The sequence below is a fragment of the Acipenser ruthenus genome, chromosome 2 (assembly GCF_902713425.1).
Source record: "Acipenser ruthenus chromosome 2, fAciRut3.2 maternal haplotype, whole genome shotgun sequence".
Lineage (NCBI taxonomy): Eukaryota > Metazoa > Chordata > Actinopteri > Acipenseriformes > Acipenseridae > Acipenser > Acipenser ruthenus.
In genome coordinates, this window is record NC_081190.1 from 63569889 (window position 1) to 63582443 (window position 12555).

Here is a 12555-nt window from a genome sequence, read left to right on the forward strand (position 1 = left end):
AATAATAATAATAATAATAATAATAATAATAATAATAATAATAATAGCATCAGTAATAAAACAATTTTAAATTTGATGGATGTAGTAATTGTATCAATTTAATATGCGATTAAAACCGAGATGAACTAAGCTTAATTTTTTTAATCGCGAGATTAATCACGATTAATTTTTTTTAATTGCTTGACAGCCCTAACATATATATAGCCGAAGATGAGGGCACTAACGAAAGTCAAGGTCAACTACCACATGGTAGACTTCATCATTATTCGAAAAAAAAATGTTCTCATAGTTTTCTTTAAAACAACATTTTAAAACCTAGATTTACTTTGAACTTGTAATGATTCATCGGAGACCATTCCCCTGAGAAGTTTTAGGAAAATTGCAGTGTACCACTTAAACAGTGTACCACTTAAACAGTGTACCACTTAAACCGGTTTAATTGAGGTTTAAACCGCAAAACAAGTTTCAAGAGGCCCTTTCAACTTCATCATACCAGCAGTGGCTTAATTTAAGCCAATTTTGTTAGATTACCTCAGATACTGAGAAAACAGTATAGAAATACCAGGAACCCATTCACAACATACAATGACAACAATAACAACGAGGTACCGTTTGTCAAAAGCTAGCATTCCAGCAGGAACATTTTTTGTTCGGTGCTGTAGTTCCCCGCTCATTTTTTGTTCGGTGCTGTAGTTCCCCGCTCATTTTTTGTTCGGTGCTGTAGTTCCCCGCTCATTTTCCAGACATCGCTGCTAAACTGTGTAAAAATGTAATTTAAATGCTATATTGCATTTTATTTTAGGTTTCATGTAAGGCATATTGAATATAACAAGATACAACATTTATAGATTAATTTGCAAGGAAATGTTAATTTGTGGCAGTAGTCTGGTTTAAAATGGGATTGGTTGCTTTCGTAGTTACAAAGTGTTGATTGTCTGGTTTTGGTGGATAATAAAATACATTTGGATGAATTGTACTTTCGTTTAGTATTTGTTGTCCAATAGATGTTAACTGAGGTTTCATTAGGGCTACACATATAGGGCAATATAGCTTTTGCAATTTATTGTGTGTGTGTGTTTTTTTAATATACTGTAGATTATTCTGCAAAAAATAGCCTACACTCAAGCTAAGTAGCTTGAACTATGCAACTGTTTAAGAGCTGAAAACAAGTAAAGTCTAATTAAGCAAATTATCATTTCAATTAAGAGTCTAGATAAGTAATTGAGAGCTCAGACACAAAACCAACAGACCCAGTGGGCCCCCAGGACCAGGATTGGGAAACCCTGCCCTAATGTTCCTGATATACAGTACTAAATTAAACCATCAAACTCTTTAGACTAAGTAGAAGAGTTACTGTACTAACTGAAGTTAAAACAAGAAACCCCATTAAAGCCATGTTTTCTGAAATGAAAACATTAATAAAACAGAATATTTTTAATAACATTTAGCAGAGCTTTTAATTTTTAATAAGGCATGAAATATATTTTAATAAAACCCGATAATTATATGTTTTTATTAGTCACTCCAAGGTCACTAAATTGAAATCCTGGCGGTGGATATTGTCTTTAGCCTATGTGTCAATTGTTCCCATAATTCGGTAGGTGCAAAGATGTTAGACGAATACGGTTACGTTTTGTATGCTCGAAGAGTATGGTCTGGCCAAATGATATCAAGATATTATCGCTGTTTACAAGATCCATTTGTTATATACAATGAACAGTTTAAAAGGCCATATCGTTTATCCTAGGCAGCAGTGTTGGGGCGGGCGGTGTCTGATTAACATCCATGAAAGCGTTTGCTGTGTTCACAGGATCTCGAAGCTCATAGCGGCACTTCATGAATGGTATGTTGTCATGCCCAATGAAGAGGAGCAACGAGATATTTGCACCGCATTTTATTCTACATCTGGAATACCTGTAGTTATTGGGGCCATAGACTGCACACACATCTGTATTCGTTTTCAAAGGCAATATAAGGATCCGAGCTTCATCAACAGGTATAGCTACACATCAATCAATTTCCAGATGGTGTGTGATCATCATCTCCGAATATGCAACATGGTAGCATGATGGGCAGGCAGCACAAACGATGCGTGGATTTTAGAGAACAAAGGGTGACAAAGGCTATCCTTCAAGGAGGTATCTTCTCACACCAGGCATTTCGAAGGAGTTTAATAAATCACCACTTTTCATAGTGACATGTGAGTACGGTCTTTATATATTGTAAATTAAATGTAATCATTAACTGTAATAATTCAAAGAACTCTCATGCAATAACTTTAAACACCTAAAAATGTGTAATCTAGCAAATCCACTGTGTCCCTCTTCAGACATCCCTGTGACCCCCCAGTTTGAGAACCCCTGTATTAGACAAATTCAAATGTATTATCTTCATGTTTTACATATATGTTTTTTTTATTGTTATTTATTTATTTATTGCAGAAAGAAAATATGCTTAATCACATAATTCCTTTGAACTACAATGAATTGGAATCAATTGGTTTGTGAGCGCACCCCGCAGTTGAGGTTTGGAGATTGGAACTAATTTAATCCACAGCTGGGGATGATCCTAAAAGTACTGTCATGGCAGGTGTGTGGTTACTACAATCCCTGTCAAACCTAGCAAGGTTTAGGACCCAGGGGAGCCCTGTGCAGGCAGGTAAGTTCACTACAGTATTAAGCAATGCAACTGCAGGTATGCTGGGAGGGACTGCCTAGCTTTGAGGCTTGCTCACTGCCGCTTGTTTGTTATTTTTCTTTATCAATAGTATGTTGAAAATAAAGAAAGTTAAGATCAGGTTAACTTAGTTCAGAGAGAACAGACTTGTTCTGTTTCACTGAACATGCTTTTATGATTCACTGCACTGCCGCTGTGTACCTGCATTGCCCTGCCTATCTTTCCCTTGTGGATTGCACACTAATGAAGAATGACGCTAAAACTCAGAAGATCTCATTGCTACACTTCTCTCAAATGGGTGAGATAAAGTTTAATCCTTTTTTCTTGCTGGACGGCTAACTTGGATATTTTTTAAATGTGCATATTTGTTGCTTCTGAGCTTGTAGCCCACATCTTGTATTTTTTTTGTTTTTTGTTGTACTGGACGATTACTTTAAACAAACGGAACATTGCAACCTTACAGTCAATTCATTCATGGGCGATGAAGTCTAAATGTATGCTGTCCAGTTAATATTATTCATTCTAAATGAAGTTTGTTCTGGTTGTTGCATTGAATTGCATGCGTTTGCCTGTGCAAATGCTGCATTTTTTTTGCAAGCTTGATTTCATGTCCTATTGGAGTGCAAATAGTTTTCCTTGTGTTAGCAAATAGTGCAAGTTATGTGTTTTTATCGCTGTCAATCAATCATTCTGTACTTAAATATTTTAGATATTCGTATATTTGGCACAGTAACTAGTTCTAATTTCTGGGAACATATATAGTTGGCTATAGGCTAAGGACTGATTGTTACAGCGTGACCCTGCAGTAGAGTGCTTCTGTGGAAACAGCGCACCTCCACTGACATTGTTGTGGGCAAATCCTTGTTGCCCTCGTTGCCAGAGCAAATGCTTCTAATTTCTCTCAAATCAAAATGCAAACATATCGAGATTTGACGAAAACTATTCCATAACATTGTCTATATATATTTTTATATATATATATATATATATATATATATATATATATATATATATATATATATATATATATATATAAAATGAATCCCAGGTTTGTTTACATCTAGGAGCTGTCACGTAAAACACAGATGCAGTTTCATTGAAATACATACAAAAAAAACAAACAAAAAAAATGTAATATTTGTAATACACGTCAAAATGACGCATCTGGCGGTTCAAGGTAGAAGTGCTTATAAAATTGTTATTTTTGCAAATCTGCCGCTCAAACGTCGTCAGGCTATCTAATACATATATTTAGGAAAACTAACGCCTTAAGTGCACTGTGGAAGGGTGAGGGTATTCACTGACCCAGGAGACAGAAGATTTTATTTGGAAACACAGCACAGGTGCCCAGATTTATTTATTTTTTTTAGTAATTGTTTTATTTACTTTAGCCCGCAGAGGGCGCTGTTGTCCGTGGTCTGGATACTGTGGACAGTAAACCAGGACTACGGGGTAACCACCACAGGTATCCAACACTGTGCACCTTCAAGTGCTCAAAAGTAATAATGAACAGAAGGCGAAAGAAAAAGGGAAAATAAAACACAGTAATAAAACTACAAACAAAAGTGCTGCTTATGCAGTGCCCCCACTGCCGCTAAGCCGGTCAGCACGGGTCTCCGTCCTACACTCCGCTGTGCTTATACACTGGGGTTGGCCAGGGTTCCTCGTATATCTATCTATACACGTCCCCTCGGGTAGGTAATTATTTCTTTTTTTTTTTTTTTTTAATTATTTTTTTCAGAAGTCTGTCCCCTCAGTCGGGCTCGCCTGCTCCTTATTTCACGCTGGCCTCTTCCGCCAGCGACACTGTACTTTCCCCAACCCGGCCACCCGAGTGCATAACCAAGCCAGTTCTTATGGGCCTAGCAGTCTCCCAAGGCCTGCCCCTCAGCCACTCAGAGAGAGGGAAAGCACACACACACTCTTCCCCACCTCTCCGTGTCATCGCCATGGCCGACAGGCGGATCCCACGAGACTGCTGCCCTCTACCTGCAGTAATACGGATGTGCCAGACAGTCAGTCCAGATCTCCCCTGCTACATGCACTCTAACAACAGTTTCAATTTCAGGAGTTAATTTTTGTTTTCTGTTTCACTAAACATACCATCTGTTTCAATAACAAAAAAATAAATAAATAAAAAATTATACCCGAATCTCGCCCTCACAATGGGGGGCTCGACTTTTACATGAGGTCGACTTTTTACTCGAGTGACTATGGTAATTTGAATAACATTGGAGATTTTTATGGTTGTTTATACAATTCTGTCTCAGCTTTAAGCTCTTCTAACACATAAACAAACACAACTCATGATTTTCTCGTTTTCATGAAGCTGTTAAGCTTTTCCCAATGCTCTTTTAAAAGCCTTTCCATGTTGCATCAAGATTTTCCATTTTTAACACTCAACTCCAGTGATTTAATGTTTTTTATTTCTATATGGTGATCTAGACTGGCATTTCTCAACATTGTAAGTTGCAAGCTATGTTTGTAAAAGCTGTGTTCTCAAATATTTTTTGGTTTTGTGGATGCAGGCTGTGGTCTAGCTAGCCTGTCTTCTATTCCCCAACATGGCATCCTGTCCTCATGCACCTTTCCACTAAGGATGACAGAATTTCCTATTTAGGTGATCTGCTTTTGTCAGATATATATATATTTTTTGCAATTACATTTTAATGTACTTCAATTTTTTACCACTTGCCTACTAACCTCATTTGAAATATCAAAAGGCTTTAAGTAATATATGCTGACTAAAAGGAACAATTTCTGAAATTGCCCTCATAACCTGTTATTGTATTGCCTGGTTTACTCTTCTTCACCTCGCAGGTCTGCTTAGGAAGGCATAACAGTACATTTTACCCTGATTTACCATATCAGAAGGTGTGGCTCATTAGAAAATACAGATAAATGGATTTACAAAATGTGTCTTACTCATTGCACTTGAAAATAACGTGCACATGGGAGTCAGCTATTATACATGGCAGAATGATAACACTTGCTTAACAAAAGCCATTCCTGACAGTCGTGTGGGACAGCTTATTTACAGCCCCTGCAGATATCACATTTTAATTTTAATAGGAACATATAGGAAGTTCTAAATAACAATATACATACACAAATAAAGATACGCAATATAACATGCCTTTATTTCGGTGGGTGTTTGTTTTATATTTACCACAAGTCATATATTCTAGGTAGTTTTAAATAATTTGCAACATGATTAGGAACCTCTGATTTTCATTAGGCATGTTAGGTAAAACAGGGTGTTGTGATGCAAGCTGGCATTATTCAGGCTTGTGTCAGATGTCGAAGCTCCAAAATGCAGGACAGAAATCAAGCTTTGCAAGATTCAATTAAACCAGAGCGATGAAGAAGGATTAAGATGATGATGACAAGATCATACCGGTTCACTTGTTTAGTACATACAATGCTTACTTAATACTGACAGACAGGGTAGAAACAGGAAGAATCATCGACACTATAGGTGGCTGAATTCAAATATAACATCATAAGGGTGCTACTCTGTAATAGGGAAAATGTGATGATAAACAAGAACTAACTGTGTTGTTTTGGAAACCTGCAACCAGCCTTTCAAACTAAAAGAAAGAATTGTTTTGAAGCTTCTGGTATATAAAGTTGCCTAAAACTATATTAGAGCCTTTGTATATGAAGAAAAGTGACAAGCCCTGAACAGAATAAACACAACAAAAAAGGACATTTGGCTGGGAGGTGTATAGAAGTACACGTCTCTCTGTATTTGACATGGAATGTAAGGCTATGAAACAGGTCACAAGTAAAAAAAGAACAATTCTAAATGACTAAATATGAATCAGTGACAAGACCGGCTATTTGATATACTGTGAAGCAGAATCTCAACCTTTTGTCCAGCTACTGTTAGAATATATAAAAGGTTTCCTACAAATCCATATATGTAATAAACCATCATTGATAAAATCAATACAGCCCACATTCGCCAAACTTTTTTTTAACCCATGACTGATCAAAGCTCTCTGCATCCACATCTTTTTTTTTTTTTGCTATTGTACATAATTGGAAAATATATAAATCTGAAGCCCTATTATACAAATGACTGTTTAGTCATCAACTGTGCTATAGTTATTACATTAGGTATTAATGTGTTGCTTCTATGAACTAATATGAACTAATATGTTGTCAATCGATCTGTTTGCACAGAACAATAATGGACAGTCCCAGACTGTGACTGGTTAACATAGAGATTTCTAATCTGTGATACAATTGTCACACTATACAATCAATTGCATTGGCAATAGCCTTTCCATTTGTGCGTTTAATTTTTTTTGTTTGCTAGGCCTGAGAAAGATTTCAAAGAATGGTAAATGTATAAATACTGTTTTGAGGCATAATAACAACATTTGAATTATTCAAAATGGGTAGTAAAATAGGAAGAATGAATTTTTTAATATGTAAGAGTTTTTAGTTCAAGCACAGTGTTTATGTATCAAGCAAGTGTGTACCAGGATTACAATTTCCATTACATTAGAGTAGGTGTTAAAACTTCCTGCTGATATTGGACTCAGCTCTCGCCAAGATAAGCACCAATGAAGACATAGCTTATTTTACTGTAAACTAATGTGATCCATCTGCGTTTCCTTCCGTCTGATGATGTAGATATGCTTCAGCCTGGTGTTGATGGGTGAAGTGTAATGCTGGCTCCGGGGATCAGCCTATTTTGCCTCCCTGGCGCATCAGCACACACACAACGGCTGCAATGCTGGCTCCAGGGATCAACCACAGTGTGGCCTCCCAAGCGCATCATCATGACAACCGTCTGAACTGAGCTGAGTAGGGTACTTTTCTGGGGTCTTCAAATGGGCATCTTCCATCCTTGGTGTTTCATCGACTAGCCCACGACACCTTAAGAGGGCTTGACAGTGATTCTGGTGTCCCAGGATCACCCTCCTCCATCCTCCAGTCAGCTAAGCATGCTTACTTACCTTCCTTTCCATCAACGTTGCTTTCTTTCTAATGTGCTTGAGGTCCACAACCAGAATCTTTTCATCTCAACCACAGCCAGTTGCTGCTCCTCCCTGCCTCTTCAGATAAGTTCTTCACTATGCGTCGCAACTCTTGACCACTGATTCTCATGTCTCTAAGAAACAGGGTTGTGGAGTGTGCCACAAAATCCTCGACAAACCAGCAGCTAGCTGAGCGTACCAAAGTTTCTTCCTTTCATAAGCCTTATCCACAGCATCCTCCAATGGCACTGTTAACTCTACCAGGTGAACAAGGCGTGTTGATCCAGACCACAAGACAATATCAGGTCAAAGGTTAGTGGTGGCAATCTCAGGTGGGAAAATAAGCCGTTGTCCACCATTTTCCAGTCTCTGGCAGCTTCCAGTTGTCCTAGATGAGTTTTGGTTTTAATACCTTTTCTTGGTGGTTACTCCCCGGGACGGAGGAATGTTGTTCTTGGTGTGTCATATATTACTGGAATTGGTGGCAACCTGATGGTCACTGTGCTGCACCACATAGTTTACTTTGAGGTTTTTCTTTTAGGTATTACTTCACATCTGTGGTAATGATGACATACCGTAATTGCAACCTGGTCTCACTAGAAAAGCAGAATTGTATAGTATCATTTAATTCGAGGCTCGCCCTGAACGTGTTGTGTTAAATGTGAATAAAATATGAATCATATAAGTTATTGGAAAGTGAGAGTGGCTGCGGGGCGCATGTAGCTATATGAATGATTTCATGGCTCCAGAGTGGCGCATCCAGTTAAAGCACTCGCCCCAGTGAAGGATGCATCCTATAGCCTGAGATTGCGTGTTCGAATCCAGTCTATGCCATTGCCGACTGTGGCCGGGAGTTGCCAGGTGGCGGTGCGTAATTGTCCGAGAGCCGCCCAGGTGGGGAGGGTTTAAGTTGGCTGGTTAATCCTCATCTCGCCGCGCACCAGCGACTCCTGTGGCTGGCTGGGCGCCTGCAGGCCTGTGGCAGTGTCACCTGATTTGTGTTGTCCTCCAGCATGATAGCTCTGGTGGCGTAGCTGTGGGGTTTGCAGTGTGAAAAAAAGACAGGTTGGCAGCGCATGTATCTGAGGACGCGTGTGTATTAGCTCCATCTCTCCCGAGTCATTATGAGAGTTGCAGGCGAGACGGGGTCTTAAAAAAAAAAACAATTGGACATTCCAAATTGGGAGAAAAACGGGGGTAAAATAATTGGTGATACCAAATAAAAAAAAAAAAAAAAAGATTTCACAATGGCATTATACTGTATACCGAAAGCGTTGTTAAGGTATTTAAGATTTAAATCAAATTGTATATCGGCGTTGAGAGTAATTTGGGGGGTGTGGTGGTTACTGAAGGGGGGCTCATATATATGAATAATTTCACAATGGAATTTTACTGTTTTTGTTTTGTAAATTGAAGGTGAGAATAGCTATATTAATTATTTCACAATGGCATTTTACTGTATAACGAAAGAGGGTAGCTAAGGGTAACGTCGTCTGCTGCTGTATACTCATTTTAGTAATCATATTGTTTCAGACAGCATTTCAGTGAAAATACCTCAACAGATATGTGACTTTCTTTCAGAAACAGGCTCATAAGGGTTGGAGATCATTGTATCAGGCCAAAAACATTTTTTTACACATAAAGATAAATATTTTATCATTGTTTCTGTGTTAACTCGTATCCGTTCAGAAATGCGTGGAACTAAGAAATGCCCTGGGTGCCATCAATAATGCCTAAAGGAAATGCCCTCATTGTTTAGTAGAGCAGCCCTACAAGGCAAGGCTGAACAAACACAGGGAAAGATTCCGGAGTAACAAAGAGGAATGGAGGAACTCTAAGGTGAAGAATAGAGAAAGGTCCACCAGTTTAGATTCCTCTTATCTGTTGGTAAGTAAGGTAAACCATGGCTAAATGCACCACGCTATTACAGAGGGCTATAACTCATTCCCATTAACTCCGATCTTACTGAAATTGATACATTACATGGCAAAGACAACTGCCCTTAATGCCCCTAAACCTTTGTCAAATTTTAATAAATGAGGAATAATAACACAACTTTTATGGAGTTAGTTGAAACATATACAGGGCAAGTTGAAACATGTGTAATATGTATTTTTTAGCACATAAAAAAAAATACATTAATCCAGATAATTCCCATTACTTTCCATTCCACCATAAATTGCATCATTAAATTAGGCTGAGACATCCCTGCCCTCTTACATTCTGGATTGCTATGGCGCATACACACCCACACCCACACCCACACACACACAATTAAAACTTGAGGGAACTTGAGGGAAAGATTCTGAATTTTAAAGTATAAACATCCAAGAAATCTGTTGATCAAAACCAACAAGCTGGAACTCATTGTACAAACTCTTAAATCATGGTGGAATATTGTCTAGCCCACACAGAATCACCTATAGTTAAATGGATGTAGTTTAAAAACATGTAAACATGAATGACATAACTTGTTAACCACTTTTATGAGCCCAGCCCCATGATTTAACTAGCACCTTACCCTAACCTCTCACTTTAACTGAGACAAGGTATAAACCATTAAAAAAAAGTAAAATTGTTTTTATATAGTTTTAGACATCTACTTTCAAATATGTGTTCTTGATATCTAATTCTATTTTCTCCAAGAGGTATATTTTGTTCAGTTTTTTTCCATTTATGGATGGTTGGTACATCCAGTTTCTAGTTTTCTGTTTCATTTCAGTGACCAAGCTTGTGAGACAGCAGGAAGAGTGATCAGCACTTTAAATACTCTTTATGAGTCTTGTAAAAGGTAAGACTTATCTCTGTCATACTTAGAAAATATAATTCAAACAAACCTAAAAGTGTTAAATGTCACATGATATTTTGTTTCTATGTACCAAAACTCTGCAACAGTTTCATTACATAAACTTATGTAGCACTGTTCTACAACTTTCAGATTGGTTTCCTGTCAGCCATTCCTATTACACCAGGTCAACATAACGCTGTACTAAACAGCATCTCATTTTTATGCACAATATCACTTTTTCTATCATTTGCATATTACACCCAGTCTTTCCTCCATTGTAACAATTATTTCTAATGTGTATGCTGTATAATAATAATGTTGATAGATATATAGATAAAGATAATAATATAGATAAAGATTAGAGCTAGAGTAGGTTCATTTAAAAAATGTTTTGCTTATTTTTAATATGTAGTATTTGTTTTACACAATCACATCCTCAATGCAGGCAGGGACAGCACCTGTGAGCACTGGCACACCTGACCCTACCAGTACTACTGACTGCACAGACCCGGACAACAACACACACACACCTGACCCCACGCACACTGACGACAACACACACACACACCTGACACCTGTGCCAGGTATTAGTGAGTTATTTATTTCAATCTTCCAGCAGAGTGTTCTGCCCATTCAGGGTCAGAAAAGCGTGAGGCAGGTTAGCCAGTCATGAAACAGAAAAGTATTTTCCTTCTTTTTGTCACGTTTAAATTTTTAGTAAAAAGTGTCATAAGTATTTAGCAATTTCAGATTTAAAAACTGTGGAGTCATTTAAGCGTATTAACTCTTTCTTATCTGGAACTGCCTATACCTGTCAGTCTTTCTTATCATGTTAACAGTTTGTTTTCTTTTAATACAAGGGGAATATACATTACCTGCGGTATATGCTTGATGACACAATATTTTATAATTCAACGGCTTAATAAATGTAATCATATTTCTCTATTTTTTGCTGTCATATTCATAATTATAGGAAAGGCTTTGAGAAAAAAAATGTATGGGCCCTCTTTTGAGAGAATAACTCTTCTAAAATGCCATTTCTTGGCTGATGTTTGCCCTGATTTCACAGTAGATACATTTGTTGAAAACTTTGACATAATAAATTTAGAAGACAGTGTTTAGTAGTTTAATAGGAAATTAAAAGTTATTGTCATGTGCATTTGCTCAAAGTGCTGTTAGTTATTGTGCCTTTTCCTTTTAATAAGGGGAAGAAAGAGATCCTCATCAAATGGCTACCTGGCCCCTCATGGTATGTATACTTATGTACAGTGGTTCCACATTTCTCCCTGTTATTTATCTTAGTAGCTGAGTTTTCTGTTAATTAACCTAATTGTTCCCCAACTATTCCTAGACATGTTACTATTGAAATTATTCTCATTCTTTACACACATACATATGTAATGTTTGAAAAAATGTTTAATGATTGTTTACAATTGTGTGTTTGTTTGTTTGTTTGTTCGTATGTATTAGAAATAAATGTTTATTATTCTTTAGATTGTTGGTTTGTTTTGTTTCAGTGGGAACAAGTGGAGGGATTCCTGGGAGCCAGAGGACTTTCTCAACCAAAAATAAAACATTTTTTTTTCCTTCTTGGTTTTAATGATTTAAATATTTTATTCATTTTTATTTTAATAAATCCAACTTTACTATCCTGTCTGTTGCCTCATCACTCCTGGGTCCTACCTCACAATTCTTTATTGTTTCATCTTACATTCTAAAACCTACTTTCACAGGAGCAATAGAGGGAAGTACCTTACTGTAGGGCAGTGTTTCTAATGCAGCCACCAGTGGAATTTTTTTGTGGCCACAACACCCTCCAAACCACCCCAACAATCACAGAGATGTTAAGTATTAAAGTTGCTTTGTAAACATCATGAATCATAATGCACACCCATTCCCTTCTATTGTAAGTATTACAATACAGAGCATGCAGAGCTTAACAATATAGGCAAGGTTTTCTTTTGACCAATTTCATTTTCATCATGATTACTGCGGAGTGTTTGGGTAGGTTGAGATTGTTTGTGGCAAAAAACATTTATTATGCAAAAGCTTTTTAAATTTAGTTAAGGATTGTTATACATTATTATTATTATTTCTTAG

At 37.3% G+C, this 12555-nt stretch overlaps 1 long non-coding RNA gene across 1 annotated transcript; it reads left to right on the forward strand.

Moving 5' to 3' along the window:
• The first annotated feature begins 2711 nt into the window (after window positions 1–2711).
• LOC117408552 (uncharacterized) lies at window positions 2712–12108 on the forward strand. Its single transcript, XR_004545393.3, has 4 exons — window positions 2712–2974; window positions 10390–10458; window positions 11661–11704; window positions 11973–12108. It is a non-coding gene; the product is annotated as an uncharacterized LOC117408552 (long non-coding RNA).
• The last annotated feature ends 447 nt before the right edge of the window (window positions 12109–12555 follow it).